Source organism: Rhinoraja longicauda, chromosome 19, assembly GCF_053455715.1.
Source record: "Rhinoraja longicauda isolate Sanriku21f chromosome 19, sRhiLon1.1, whole genome shotgun sequence".
NCBI classification, from domain to species: domain Eukaryota; kingdom Metazoa; phylum Chordata; class Chondrichthyes; order Rajiformes; family Arhynchobatidae; genus Rhinoraja; species Rhinoraja longicauda.
This window is the reverse complement of record NC_135971.1, coordinates 7822222-7837955: the sequence shown is the minus strand read 5'-3', so window position 1 is coordinate 7837955 and position 15734 is coordinate 7822222.

The window sequence follows — 15734 nt, the reverse complement described above, 5'->3', positions numbered from 1 at the left end:
TGTTTCTGGACCTCACCATCTCCATCACAGGAGACAGACTAGTGACTGACATTTAATATATACCCACCGACTCGCACAGCTATCTGGACTACATTTCTTCCCACCCGGTCCCCTGTAAAACGTCTATCCCCTACTCCCAATTCCTCCGTCTACGCCGCATCTACGCCCGGGATGAGGTGTTTCACACTAGGGCATCAGAGATGTCCTCGTTCTTCAGGAAACGGGGCTTCCCCTCCTCCACTATCGATGAGGCTTTCACTAGGGTCTCTTCTACATCCCGCAGCTCCGCTCTTGCTCCCCCTCCCCCCACTCGCAACAAGGACAGAATCCCCCTCGTTCTCACCTTCCACCCCACCAGCCAGCGGATCCAACATATCATCCACCAACATTTCCGTCACCTACAATGGGACCCCACCACTGGCCATATCTTCCCATCCCCTCCCCTCTCTGCGTTCCGCAGAGACCGTTCCCTCCATAACTCCCTGGTCCACTCGTCCCTTCCTACCCAAACCACCCCAACCCCAGGCACTTTCCCCTGCAACCGCATGAGATGCAACACCTGTCCCTTTACCTCCCCCCTCAACTCCATCCTAGGACCCAAACAGTCTTTCCAGGTGAGACAAAGGTTCACCTGCACCTCCTCCAACCTCATCTATTGCATCCGCTGCTCTAGATGTCAACTTATTTACATCGGCGAAACCAAGCGCAGGCTCGGCGATCGCTTCGCTGAACACCTGCGCTTGGTCCGCATTAACAAAACTGATCTCCCGGTGGCCGAGCACTTCAACTCCCCCTCCCATTCCTAGTCTGACCTTTCTGTCATGGGCCTCCTCCAGTTCCATAGTGGGGCCCACCGGAAATTGGACGAACAGCACCTCATATTTCGCCTGGGCAGTTTGCAGCCCAGTGGTATGAACGTTGACTTATAACCATATAACCATAATAACAACTACAGCACGGAAACAGGTCCGTTCGGCCCTACCAGTCCATGCCGACCACTCTCTCTGACCTAGTCTCATCTACCTGCTCTCAGACTATAACCCTTTAATCCCCTCTTATCCATATACCTATCCAATTTACTCTTAAATAATAAAATCGAGCCTGCCTCCACCACTTCCACCGGAAGCCCATTCCATACAGCCACCACCCTCTGAGTAAAGAAGTTACCCCTCATGTTACCCCTAAACTTTTGTCCCTCAATTCTGAAGCTATGTCCCCTTGTTGGAATCTTCCCCACTCTCAAAGGGAAAAGCCTACCCACGTCAACTCTGTCCGTTGCTCTTAAAATTTTAAAAACCTCTATCAAGTCCCCCCTCAACCTTCTACGCTCCAAAGAATAAAGACCCAACCTGTTCAACCTCTCTCTGTAGCTTAAGTGCTGAAACCCAGGCAACATTCTAGTAAATCTCCTCTGTACCCTCTCCATTTTGTCGACATCCTTCCTATAATTTGGCCACCAGAACTGCACACCATACTCCAGATTCGGCCTCACCAATGCCCTGTACAATTTTAACATTACATCTCCAACTTTAGATAGTCCCTCTGTCCCTCACTTCCCCTCCCCCTTCCCAGATCTCCCTCTATCTTCCTGTCTCCACCTATATCCTTCATTTGTCCCGCCCCCCTGACATCAGTCTGAAGAAGGGTCTCGACCCGAAACGTCACCCATTCCTTCTCTCCCGAGATGCTGCCTGACCTGCTGAGTTACTCCAGCATTTTGTGAAAAAATCGATTTGTACCAGCATCTGTAGTTATTTTCTTATATTATCTTGCAATACAATACAATATATCTTTGCAGTCATTGTACAGGGGTACAACGAGATTGGGAATGCGCCTCTCATACGATGAAATAATTTAATTCATTTAAACAACAACTGCCCAACGAGACAAATTGTAACAGTTTTAAAACAGAATAAAGTGCAAGTAGATCTGTGCCGGATCACTGTGCGATGTGACCATCCGGCTCAGCAGGGCCGGTTCATAGCAGCTATGGCCCTGGGGATGAAGCTGTTCCTGAGTCTGGAGGTGCGGGCGTAGAAGGCCTTGTATCGTCTGCCCGATGGTAGAAGTTCGAACAGACTGTTGCAGGGGAGTGAAGAGTCTTTGTGGATGCTGGTGGCTTTTCTGAGGCATCGTATGTTGTAGATGCCCTCCAAGGCTGGTAGCTGTGTTCCGATGGTCCTCTGAGCTCTATGGACTACTCGCTGAAGAGCTTTCCTTTCTGCCTCCGTGCAGCTGAGGTACCACACAGGGATGCCATGTGTTAGGATGCTCTCTATGGTGCAGCGGTAGAACGTCGTCAGCAGCTGTTGGGGTAGACCAGACTTCTTCAGTGTTCTTAGGTAAAGACTGCACATGATTACAATCGAGCCGTTCACAGTGCACACGTAAACGATAAAGAGAGTAACGTTTAGTGCAAGATAAAGTCCAGTAAAGTCCGATTAAAGATAGTCCGAGGGTCTCCAAAGAGGCAAATGGTCGTTCAGGGCCGCTTTCCAGTTGGTGAGAGGCTGGTTCAGTTGCAGATGAACATGATAAGGGAATAACCATTTAGTCCAAGTTAAAGCCAACAAAGTCCGATCAAGTGTAGGAAATAAAATCTGCAGATGCTGGTTTAAATCGAATGTAAACACAAAATGCTAGAGTAACTCAGCGGGTCAGGCAGCATCTCGGAGGGAAGGAATGGGTGACGTTTCGGGTCGAGACCCTTCTTCAGATTGGATCAAGTCCGATCAAGGATCGTCCGAGCGTCACCAATGAGATAGGGCAGTAGTTCAGCGCGGCTTTCGATCTGAAAGGATAATTAACGCTAATATCAAAAGCATTTATTATCCCAAGTTAAAGAGGAAATCGGAACTCGGTGTCTTTGTAGTCACAAGAGACTGCAGATGCTGGAATCTTCAACAAAAGACAAAGTGCTGGAGTAACTCAGTGAGTCGGACAGCGTCTGTAGAGGGAACTGGACAGACGAGGTTTCAGATTGGGACCCTTCTTCAGCTTGTCCGCCTCCTTGTTTCTTTCGCCTTTTCCTCGTCCTCCTAGATTGCGTTCTTGTCACCGGCGCTGCTCTCCGGACGGTGTCCAAATCTGCTCGTTCTCTCGACCTAAGCCCCGATCACGACCCCTCCCCCTCACCCCCTCACCCCGCTACGCCCCGGTAAATGTCCAACAACCAATAAGAAAGGCAATGGGATGTTGCCTTCATTACGAGAGGATTTGAGTTGAGCAAGGAGGTCCTGCTGCAGTTGTACAGGGCCCTGGCGAGACCACACCTGGAGGAGTATTGTGTGCAAGTTTGTTCTCCTAATTTGAGGAAGGACATTATTGCTATTGCCAGAGTGCAGCGTAGGTTCACCAGGTTAATTTCCGGGATGGCGGGACAGACGTATGATGAAAGACTGGGACTTATGATGAAAGACTGGGACTTCCGGTTGAACGAGCCCCGACATTTTGAGTTAATATTTACCCACTACAACTCGAATATTTCCAAAACTTTTGTGGCAGTTTCGTAAATATTGTGGGTCAGGATTATGCCTAGAGGAAAGAGTAAAAAGTCGACGCGGATGGAGTTTTTCGACGGTGAGGGGGTGGGGGCCTAGCCGAGCCTCCTCAGCTAGCAGTGCAAGGGAGGACGATGATAAGCAAATGCACCCAGATAAGGAACGAGAGAGAGCGGACCTCAGCCTCATACTGAAAGAGTTGAGAGAGTTTAGAAAGGACAATAGTGAGCAGCTGAACGGAATTCGGGAAGAAATTACTAAGACGAACACCAGAATCGGGGAGGCGGAAGAGAGGATTGACGCGGCTGAAAACAGGCTACAGGTGGCAGAGGACGTGGTGACGGAGCTGCTGCAACTCCAAATATACCTAGATGCCAAATTGACGGATATAGAGAGCCGCTCCAGACGTGAAAATATCCGAATTCATGGAGTTAAAGAGGGAGCAGAGGAGAACTCCCCGTCAATGGTGGATTTTGTGGAAAGTTTGTTGAGGGAAGGACTGGGGCTTCCGGCCGCCTTTAAACTACGGGTAGAGAGAGCGCACCGAGCTCTGATGTCGAAGCCGCCCGGGGATGCCCGACCGAGGTCCATGGTGGCCAAGTTGTCAAGTTACAGGATGAAAGAGGAGCTGCTTAGACTGGCCTGGCAGAATAGAGGATTTCAATACCTCGAGAAGAGAGTTAACCTGGATCACGATTATGCGCCAGATGTGTTAAAAAAACGGAGGGAATACACTGAAGCGAAAAGAATCCTGAAGGAGAAGAAAATCAGATTTCAAACTCCATTTCCGGCCAAGTTAAGAGTTTTCTACCAGGAGGGAACAGTGGTATATGGATCGGCGGAGGAGGCGACGGAGGATATGGCGAAGAGGGGACTCCCAATGTCGGTCATCAAACACCCGGAGTCCCTTTTGGAGCGGATCCAGCATCTCACGTGGCGTAGTGCCGGGAGACCGGGGAACCGGGAGAGAATGGTCAGGAAAGTGGATTTCAAGGAAAAGTTACAGGCTTTTAGACGCCAGGACTCGGGATAATGACTGAACCGAAAGGTTCGAACGGCAGAGGTGACCAAAGGAAGCGGGTGAGTCGAGTTTTGATGTTGGGGAGTTTCAGGACCCGTCTCCCATCGGAGGACAGACTTTAAGGCCTTGTTTTTACTCGTTACATTAAACGAGCATGGTATAGGCTATGAACACGGATATTACGTATATGTCGGGTGGACTCTTCTAACCGGGTAGCCGGATAGATGGACAGCTTTGGAACGGAAGAGCCACCGTTAGAAGACGGCCCTCTCCCACCTGTCAGGGGGAGAGGCAACACCTCAAAGCCCTCTCACCATCAGGGCTTTAATAGGGTCAAAATCAGGACCCCACAGTTGGAAGTCCGTTTATTTACTTTAGTGTTATTATTGTGTTTTTGTCCTGTAGTTGTTTTTTGGGGGCTGTTTCGTGCATGGATACTGGAGCTGGTATGGTTTATATACTTTTATTTCTTCTACTTATTGGACACTAAATGCAAGCAGTTAAAATAGTAACTTATAATGTGAATGGCCTTATCAATCCTATTAAGAGAAGCAAGATATTAACCAAAATAAAGAGAGAGTCGAGGTGGCCTTTCTACAAGAAACACACCTGTCTGAAACAGAGCATGCTAAACTAAAACGACTGGGCTTTAAACATCAGTACTCCTCATCATATAGTGCTGTTCATAGGAGGGGGGTGGCAATATTAATCTCTAGCAATATAAGTTTTGATCCCACCTTTGAAAAGAGAGATCCAGAGGGGAGATATATCTTCATGAGAGATAATTTAGGCAGCTCATTGGTTACTCTGTTAAATATTTACGCTCCTCCCAACTCGGATTGGAAATTTTTTAAACAAGTGTTTGATTTGATAATATCTGAAACCCAGGGTGTATTAATCTGCGGTGGGGATCTTAATGTTAGATTAAATCCTAAACTGGTCTCTTCGAATGTTCATATAGCTCAGCCGAAATTGATAAATAAAAATTTTAATTTGGCAATGAAGGATATTGGATTAATTGATGTATGGAGAGAACTAAATTTGTCAAAACGAGACTACAAATATTTTTCTTATCCACATTTGGCATATTCTCGGATTGATTATTTTCTTACCTTTGGAAAAGACCTTCATAGGGTTGTAAGCTGCGAGGTGGGGAGCATGGACCTTTCAGATCATAGTCCTGTGTATTTAAAACTACTTCTTGATCGGTATCAAAGAGACACTTTATGGAGATTAAATACATATGTACTGACTCATATGAAAGAACAGATTAAGAACGATATTACAGAGTATCTGGAACTAAATGACAATGACGAAGTTTCACCTCTGATACTGTGGGATGCATGTAAAGCGGTGCTTCGGGGCAAGATAATAGGATACAGTGCTCACATAAAGAAAGCTAGACATGAAAAGTTAGATCGGCTGCAAGTGGAACTGAAACAACTGGAACAAAACCATAAGGATACAAATGATAAAAAAATCCGAGAACTACTTGTGAAGAAGAAGGATGAAATAAATGATATTTATACAAAAGATATAGAAAAAAAGTTGATTTTTGTAAAACAGAAATATTATGATGGGGGAGGAAAAGCCAGTAAATTATTAGCCAATAAACTAAAAAAACAACAGGCAGAGAACACAATTCATAAAATAAAACACCCTGTAACTAATTTTACACACTATAAATTGAAGGAAATACAAAATTGTTTTGATATATATTTCAAAAGATTATATCTACAACCTCAAATCAGTGGGGAGAAAATGGAGGATTTCTTTAATGAGATTCATTTGCCAAAATTGACCAGTGAACAGAATAAGTCCCTTGTAGCTGAAATAACAGAGAAAGAAGTTAGGTCTGCTCTAGTACATCTTAAACCAAATAAGGCCCCGGGCCCAGACGGGTTCCCTTCAGAATGGTACCGGGTAATGGTGGACTCATTGGTCCCTACGTTACAACGCACTTTCAATTGGGTTCTCAAAGAGAACGTAATACCCCCCTCCTGGAAGGAGACAGTAATCTCATTGATTCCGAAAGAGGGAAAAGATAAATCTGTATGCAGTAATTTTAGGCCAGTGAGCGTACTCAACCAGGATTACAAAATTTTTACTCACATACTAGCCAAACGATTAGAGTGTTATTAGCCTGGATCAGACAGGGTTTGTTCGAGGACAACATTAGAAGGACATTGCACATAATTGACCACATAACAAAATTTAACTTAGAAGCAGTTCTAGTTGGGTTAGATGCTGAAAAAGCTTTTGATTGTGTAAATTGGTCTTTTTTGCTTAGAGTTTTAGATAGATTTGGATTTCACAATACTTTTATTAAAACAATACAGGCTCTTTATGATAGCCCAAGTGCAAGAATTAAAATTAACGGAGTAGTTTCAAAACCATTTTTGCTAGAAAGAGGAACAAGACAGGGATGTCCAATCAGCCCCCTTTTATTTGCGGTTTTTATCGAACCTTTGAGTCAGTGGATTATCCAGAATAATAATATCAAAGGAATAGTAATGAAAGGAGGGGAACAAAAGATTTCTTTATTTGCTGATGACGTATTGGTATATTTGTCAGACCCTGAACAGTCTTTGTTACAGTTATTTTATGTTTTGGAACGATATGGATCCTTCTCTGGCTATAAGTTAAATGTTATCAAAACACAAATTCTTAGTTTCAAATATAGCCCCTCAGTAAAAGTAAGGGAAAAGTTTAATTTGAGGTGGGATGCTGAATCCATGAGATATCTGGGAATAAACATTCCAATAGATCTGACTAAACTGCACTTGCTTAACTACCTCCCATTGAACAATAAGATCAGGGAAGACATTAGGAGGTGGGACCTAATACCTTATCTTAATTTTGGATCTCGTATTGAATCGGTCAAAATGGTTATGTTACCGAGGCTGTTGTATCTCTATCAATCACTTCCACTAGATATATCAGACCAACAATTTCAAGAATGGGATAAACAAATCTCGAGGTATATTTGGCAGGGACAAAGACCAAGAATCAGATACCAGGGGTTACAACTGACCAAAAATAAAGGTGGGGTTGCACTCCCGTGCTTGAAAGACTATTATGCAGCTGCTCAGCTGAGAACATTAATTTATTGGTGCAACCCCGACTATTGTGTTAGATGGAAGGAGATTGAGATTGCTATAACAGAGGAATTTCCGATTCAGGCTGCAATCGGAGATAAGGAGTTAACAAATAAGTTAATTAATTTGGGAAACTCATGGATTCGATTATCACTTAAGGTATGGAATAAGGTCGTTACCCAAAATCATCTGAGGGATGCTGTGAAGGTTTTGAGATGGTGCACGTTTGATCCAGATTTTGTACCAAAAAGACAGGACACTAGTTTTAAAAGATGGAGTTCTCAAGGTTTGACATCATATTGCACATTTTTACATAAGGGGTCTATGAACAGCTTTGAGAATCTGAAGAGGCAATTTGTTTTGAATAATGATGATTTCTATAGATACCTTCAAATTCGCCATTATATAGATCAAATACAAAAGGAATGTGCAGAAGTAAAATGGGATAATATTTTGTTAAATGTATTTATTGATGCTTACCATGGAGGCTCAAAACAGAAAACCATCTCAAAATTATACAAGGGTTTACGGCAGAGAAAAGGCAACTCACTGTATGTAAAACAGAAATGGGAAAGGGAAGGTAATCTGGTTCTAAAGGAAGAAACCTGGGAGAGCTTATGTGAGATACAATGGAAAACTTCAAGTTCAAATGTTTGGCGGGTGTTTTGCTGGAAAACCCTTATTAGGTTTTTTATTACACCAGTTCAAAAAAGGCATTACACAAATTCTTCTTCATGCTGGCGACAATGTGGGTGCCTTGAGGCAAACCATTTTCACATATTTTGGTCTTGTGTATCAGTGATCCCATTTTGGCAGGAGATTCATAAAGTTTTACAAAAAGTTTTTTATATGGATATTCCATTTCAATTTGAGTTTTTATATTTTGGTGCTTTACCAGTACAAAAAGCTTCTATTAAAGATGTATCTTTTCCAGATCTTAAGTGCTGCCAGCAGGAAAGCTATTACTAGGAAGTGGTTGAAACCTGGAAAACCTAATGTGGATGACTGGATTAACATTGTATATGATATTTTTATAATGGAGAGGATAACTTTTGCTTTAAGATTGCAACAGGGAATATTTTTGAAAAGGTGGGAAAAATGGATGTTGTACATTATGCCCGTACGGCCATCATTTGTTTAAAGCGGATCTTTGTATCCTACTTCCGTGTCCTATCTCATTTTCCTTGATTTCATACCGCTCCAGAAGTAGTGATGAAATATTATAGAGGTATACCCCAAATGTTGGTTTTAGTTGTTTTTGTTTTTGTTTGTGTATGTAGTTAAGTTTTGGATATGATCAAATGTCCAGTAAGTCATTACCCATCCTTGTAGTGCTTCCAATACCTGTGGTATGATTTATTTTGGGATATGCAGTATTTGTTAACTACGGAGGGTTTAAGGTGAATGAGAATGTGTATCATTGTGGAATGTATGGAACTGGAAAATCAAAATAAAAATAGAATTATAAAAAAAAGAAAGACTGGGTCGGCTGGGCTTGTATTCGCTGAAATTTAGAAGAATGAGAGGGGATCTTGTAGAAACATATAACATTCTTAGAGGATTGGACAGGGTAGATGCAGGAAAAATGTTCCCGATGTTGGAGGAGTCCAGAACCAGGGGTCAAAGTTTGAGAATAAGGGGCCGGCCATTTAGTACTGAGATGAGGAAAAACCTTTTCACCCAGAGAGTTGTGAATCTGTGGAATTCTCTGCCACAGAAGACAATGGAGGCCAGTTCACTAGATGTTTTCAAGAGAGAATTAGATTTAGCTCTTAGGGCTACGGGAAATAAGGGATATGGGGAAAAATCCAGAGTACTGATTTTGGATGATCAGCCATGATCATATTGAATGGTGGTGCTGGCTCGAAGGGCTGAATGACCTACTCCTGCACCTATTTTCTATGTTTCTATAATCGAGCAATTATATCTTCATTGTCGCAAAGTTTCAAGAGTTTTATTGTAATGTGTCTAGCGACGGAATAAATACTTGCAGCAGGCCAACAGATATGTTGATATATTACCCTGTAAAAAAAACCATAATAAACCATGATGTACTTACTTCTGTGTTTATCTTCTTCTTACCATCCGCCAAGAAACAAATGGCCCTTCCTGATGGAGCAATGACTCACTTGTGACGTCTCCTAATTCAATGAGCTGCCAATAGACAATAGACAATAGACAATAGGTCTCGGAGGAGTACATTCGGCCCTTCGAGCCAGCACCGCCATTCAATGTGATCATGGCTGATCATTCTCAATCAGTACCCCGTTCCTGCCTTCTCCCCATACCGCCTGACTCCGCTATCCTCAAGAGCTCTCTCTAGCTCTCTCTTGAATGCATTCAGAGAATTGTCCTCCACTGCCTTCTGAGGCAGAGAATTCCACAGATTTACAACTCTATGACTGAAAACGTTTTTCCTCATCTCAGTTCTAAATGGCCTACCCCTTATTCTTAAACTGTGCCCCCTGGTTCTGGACTCCCCCAACATTGGGAACATGTTTCCTGCCTCTAACGTGTCCAACCCCTTAATAATCTTATACGTTTCGATAAGATCTCCTCTCATCCTTCTAAATTCCAGTGTATACAAGCCTAGTCGCTCCAGTCTTTCAACATATGACAGTCCCGCCATTCCGGGAATTAACCTAGTAAACCTACGCTGCACGCCCTCAATAACAAGAATATCCTTCCTCAAATTTGCTGTTTTGCTGCCTTTGCCTCTCACACAGTGGTCCGCTCTCCACGTCGACACCACCACAGATTGTGGGACCGCTTTGTGTTCTCTCCCGTCCGCTGCTCGCAGGAGACCCTGAGTCTCCGGCCGCCGCCACTGTGATTCCCCATCCCTCTCTCAGGCTGAATTCTGCATTTAGTTTCCCGCACTTTCTCAGCCAACAGCCCGAGGAACATCTGAACAGTCTATTGAACTGGACACGTTACTTCCTCTGGACTTTAACACTGACTTTGTGGCGACTCCCAAGGGTTGGGCCATGTCACTATCGAACCCCTCGGCAGGGGAATGGACCAGTCCGTGGCGGCCATCAGCTACAGGGATAAAGGGCAGGGGTTTAGAATTGTAGAAACATAGAAAATAGGTGCAGGAGTAGGCCATTCGGCCCTTCGAGCCTGCACCGCCATTCAATATGACAATAGACAATAGACAATAGGTGCAGGAGTAGGCCATTCAGCCCTTCGAGCCAGAACCGCCATTCAATGCGATCATGGCTGATCACTCAATCAGTACCCCGTTCCTGCCTTCTCCCCATACCCCCTCACTCCGCTATCCTTAAGAGCTCTATCCAGCTCTCTCTTGAAAGCATCCAACGAACTGGCCTCCACTGCCTTCTGAGGCAGAGAATTCCACACCTTCACCACCCTCTGACTGAAAAAGTTCTTCCTCATCTCCGTTCTAAATGGCCTACCCCTTATTCTCAAACTGTGGCCCCTTGTTCTGGACTCCCCTAACATTGGGAACATGTTATCTGCCTCTAATGTGTCCAATCCCCTAATTATCTTATATGGCTGATCATTCAGCTCAGTATCCTGTACCTGCCTTCTCTCCATACCCCCTGATCCCTTTAGCCACAAGGGCCATATCTAACTCCCTCTTAAATATAGCCAATGAACTGGCCTCATCTACCTTCTGTGGCAGAGAATTCCACAGATTCACCACTCCCTGTGTGAAAAAAAACTTTCTCATCTCGGTCCTAAAAGACTTCCCCCTTATCCTTAAACTGTGACCCCCCCTTGTTCTGGACTTCCCCAACATCGGGAACAATCTTCCTGCATCGTTTAGGTGTGATCGTTCTCTTCCAGACCCGACTGGACAAGAGAACAAGGCCTAATACAATATAATACAATACAATCTATCTTTATTGTCATTGTACAGGGGTACAACGAGATTGGGAATGCGCCTCCCATTCGATGCAATAAATTAATTAGCTAATCAGTATGAATTTAAACAACCCAATGAAACAAATTAGAACAGTTTTAAAACAGAATAAAGTTCAAGTAGATCTGTGCCGGTTCGCTGTGCGATAATAGACAATAGACAATAGACAATAGGTGCAGGAGTAGGCCATTCAGCCCTTCGAGCCAGCACCGCCATTCAATGCGATCATGGCTGATCACTCTCAATCAGTACCCCGTTCCTGCCTTCTCCCCATACCCCCTCACTCCGCTATCCTTAAGAGCTCTATCCAGCTCTCTCTTGAAAGCATCTAACGAACTGGCCTCCACTGCCTTCTGAGGCAGAGAATTCCACACCTTCACCACTCTCTGACTGAAAAAGTTCTTCCTCATCTCCGTTCTAAATGGCCTACCCCTTATTCTTAAACTGTGGCCCCTTGTTCTGGACTCCCCCAACATTGGGAACATGTTTCCTGCCTGCTATGGCCCTGGGGATGAAGCTGTTCCTGAGTCTGGAGGTGCGGGCGTAGAAGGCCTTGTATCGTCTGCCCGATGGTCGAAGTTCGAACAGGCTGTTGCAGGGGTGTGAGGTGTCTTTGTGGATGCTGGTTGCTTTTCTGAGGCATCGTGTGTTGTAGATGCCCTCCAAGGCTGGTAGCTGTGTTCCGATAGTCCCGCCGAAACACTTCATTTCGGGCTCCTCGCCTTCATTTCGGGCTTATCGACGCGTCACATTGGTGACCCCGACGCTCCATTGGTGTCGTAATGGAGTCAAAACACAGAGCCACCCCTCCGTCTGCCTCACAGGCCGACCAGGCCCTGTCTCTCGACGCGGTCTCCCGTCAAACTACTGATGTTCTGGACCGCCCGGCCTCCGGTCTGGTTTCAGCAGGCGGAGGCTCAATTTCAGCTGCGGGGCATCACGGTGGACGACACCCACTATTTCTACCGCCGGCACCTGCATTCCGTGCCAGATGGCAAAAATCCGGCGCAGCGTCCAGGAGTTCGGTCTACCCCGCCGGCGGTTCCACCTCCTGCACGTGGACATTGTAGGGCCTCTCCCGCCGTCCCGGGGCATCACCCACCTCCTCACGGTGGTGGACAGCTCCACACGGTGGCCGGAGGCCATACCGCTGGCCGACACATCCACAGCTACATGCGCTCGTGTGTTATCCGCGCACTGGATTGCTCGTTTTGAGGTGCCGGTGGTCATCTCGTCAGACCGGGGGGGGGGGGGGCACAGTTCACCGCTGAGCTGTGGGCGGCCATGGCTCACCTGTTGGGCCTATCACCTGCAGGCAAACGGCCTTGTGGAGAGGTTCCTCCGGCAGCTGAAGGCAGCGCTGAAGGCGCGACTCTCCGGCCCGGACTGGATGGACGCACTGCCGTGGGTCTGGCTGGGCATCCAGAGGACCTGGCCTCATCTTCGGCGGAGCTCGTGTACGGGTCGCCGCTCACGGTGCCCGGGGAGTTCGTGCCCTCAGCGCCGGGGCAGCAGGGACCGCCCTCGTCCGCCCTACAGCGCCTTCGCGAGTTGGCAAGCTCGTACCCGTGCCGACATCCCGCCACGGGGCATTCCGCCCGCACGGGCTATCGGCCCTCCAGGTTTGCCCCTATGCTTTCCAGCGCCGTGACGCCCACAGGGCGCCACTCCAGAGGCCGTATCGGGGCCCGTACCATCTCCCTAAGATGGCGGCGCGCTCAGATGCAGCGGCTTTAAGCTCTCCAGCTCGGTGCTATTTGTTTTGTTTGTTTTGTCTACTTGTTAATGTTGAGTTCTGTTGGGCGAATAACAGTTACAGCTGTAATTACAGCTACAGCTATAGTCGAGCAGATATTTTAAATATTTTAAATAAAGGACAACGAAGCAACCAAGGAATTACAAGCGAATTTCTGCAATCACGCAACATACCGGAGGAGATTGCCAGAACACCGGGCTCTCCGTGGATTGTTTTCGACCTTGGCGAACGTCGAAGGAGAAGGAGGAGGAGGAGGAGATACAGGAAACAAAAGCGGGGATGCCGGTCGGGTCTACTTGCTAAACTAAAGAAACAACTGCATATGCCATCTCTTCCCAGCGTATTTCTTACTAACGCCAGATCCATCATCAACAAAATGGACGAATTACATCTACAGATTTCCACGAACAACCTCATAAAAGACTGCTGTATCCTACTAATAACAGAGACGTGGTTAAACTCGCTCACACCCGATGCTGCCATGGAGCTAGCAAACCGTACAGCGTTCCGTTGGGACAGAAACAAAGACTCCGGTAAGACCAAGGGCGGTGGGGTTTGCATCTACGTACACAACGACTGGTGTACTAATACCAACATCGTAGACAGCCATTGTTCTCCCGATCTGGAATACCTAACGGTCAAATGCAGGCCCTTTTACCTTCCTCGGGAGTTCACCGCTATAACTGTTACAGCTGTTTACATTCCACCGGACGCTAATGCTAGCACAGCTCAAGGCTACCTACTAAACGCCATAAACTCTCAACAGACTTATCCCGAGGCTGTCCATATTATAGCCGGTGATTTCAACCACGCAGACTTAAAAGCAGTTCTCCCGAAATTTCATCAACACATTAAATGTGCAACCAGGGGGAAAAATACTTTGGACAAAGCCTATTCAAACATCAAGAGTGGCTACAGGACAACATCGCTACCTCACTTGGGACAATCAGACCACCTATCCATACTTCTAACCCCAGCATACACCCCCTTAAGAAGGAAAGTCCCCCTGCCATCAAAATGGTTAAAATGTGGCCTGAAAGAGCATCCTCGCAGCTTCAGGATTGCTTTGAAAGGACTAATTGGGACATTTTTGAGGACCAGGATTTGGAGAAGTACACATCAACAGTACTCTGTTACATTAAGAACTGTGTTGACATTGTCACTGTCGACAAATGCATCCGGGTGCACTCAAACCAGAAACCCTGGATGACAAAGGAGGTCAGAACTATCTTAAAGGATCGTAATGCTGCCTTTAGGTCCAAGGACAAAGCCCTCTACAGCGTGGCTAGAGCCAACCTTAAGAGAGCCATCAAAAGAGCAAAAGGAAAACACAAAAAGGAGATTGAGGACCACTTCACCCACAAGGACCCACAACGACTTTGGCAGGGAATCCAGCACCTCACAAATTACAAAACCAGCAACTACAAGATCGCTGATGCAAACGCCTCGATGGCAGAGGAACTTAATGGCTTCTTTGCCCGCTTTGAGGTGAGAGCGGCAAAGTTAGTTACACCATCTACACCTGCCTTCAACAGCCACACGCTCACGGTATAGGAGCATGAGGTGAGGCGTGTGCTCAGGGCTGTCAACACAAGGAAGGCTGCAGGCCCGGATGGAGTGACGGGAAGGGTGTTGAAAGAATGTGCAGACCAGCTCTCAGTGGTCTTCACGAAGATCTTCAACCTGTCCCTGTCCAAAGCCATCATCCCATCCTGCCTGAAATCCGCAACAATAATCCCACTGCCAAAGAAACCAGTCATCCGTGATCTCAACGACTACCGTCCTGTTGCACTAACCCCAGTCATTATGAAGTGCTTTGAGAAGCTGGTCCAGCAGCACATCAAAGCCAGCCTCTCAGCCACTATCGACCCACACCAATTCGCTTACAGATCAAACAGGTCTACAGAGGACGCCATTACTACTGCCCTACACACCGCACTGACCCATCTTGAGCGGCAGGGCAGTTACGTGAGGATGCTCTTCATAGATTATAGTTCAGCATTTAACACGGTCATCACGGACAGACTGGTTTCTAAACTAACTGATTTAGGACTCTCCCAATCTATCTGTAACTGGATTAAGGACTTCCTGACCAATCAGCCCCAGATGGTCAGATTAGGCCCTCACACATCCTCCACTCTCACAATCAGCACCGGCTGCCCACAAGGATGCGTGTTGAGCCCTCTTCTCTACGCCCTTTACACCCATGACTGCACCCCCACTCATCCTACCAACGCCATCATCAAGTTTGCGGATGACACGACTGTGGTTGGACTCGTCTCAGGAGATGACGAGACAGCCTACAGAGATGAAGTCCAAAAACTGATAGGATGGTGTGCGGAAAACAATCTGGCTCTGAATCCTTCCAAGACAAAAGAACTCATAATAGACTTTCGAAGACACAATACGGGCTACACACCACTGCATATCAGCGGGGTTTGTGTGGAAAGGGTCCCTGCCTTCAAGTTCC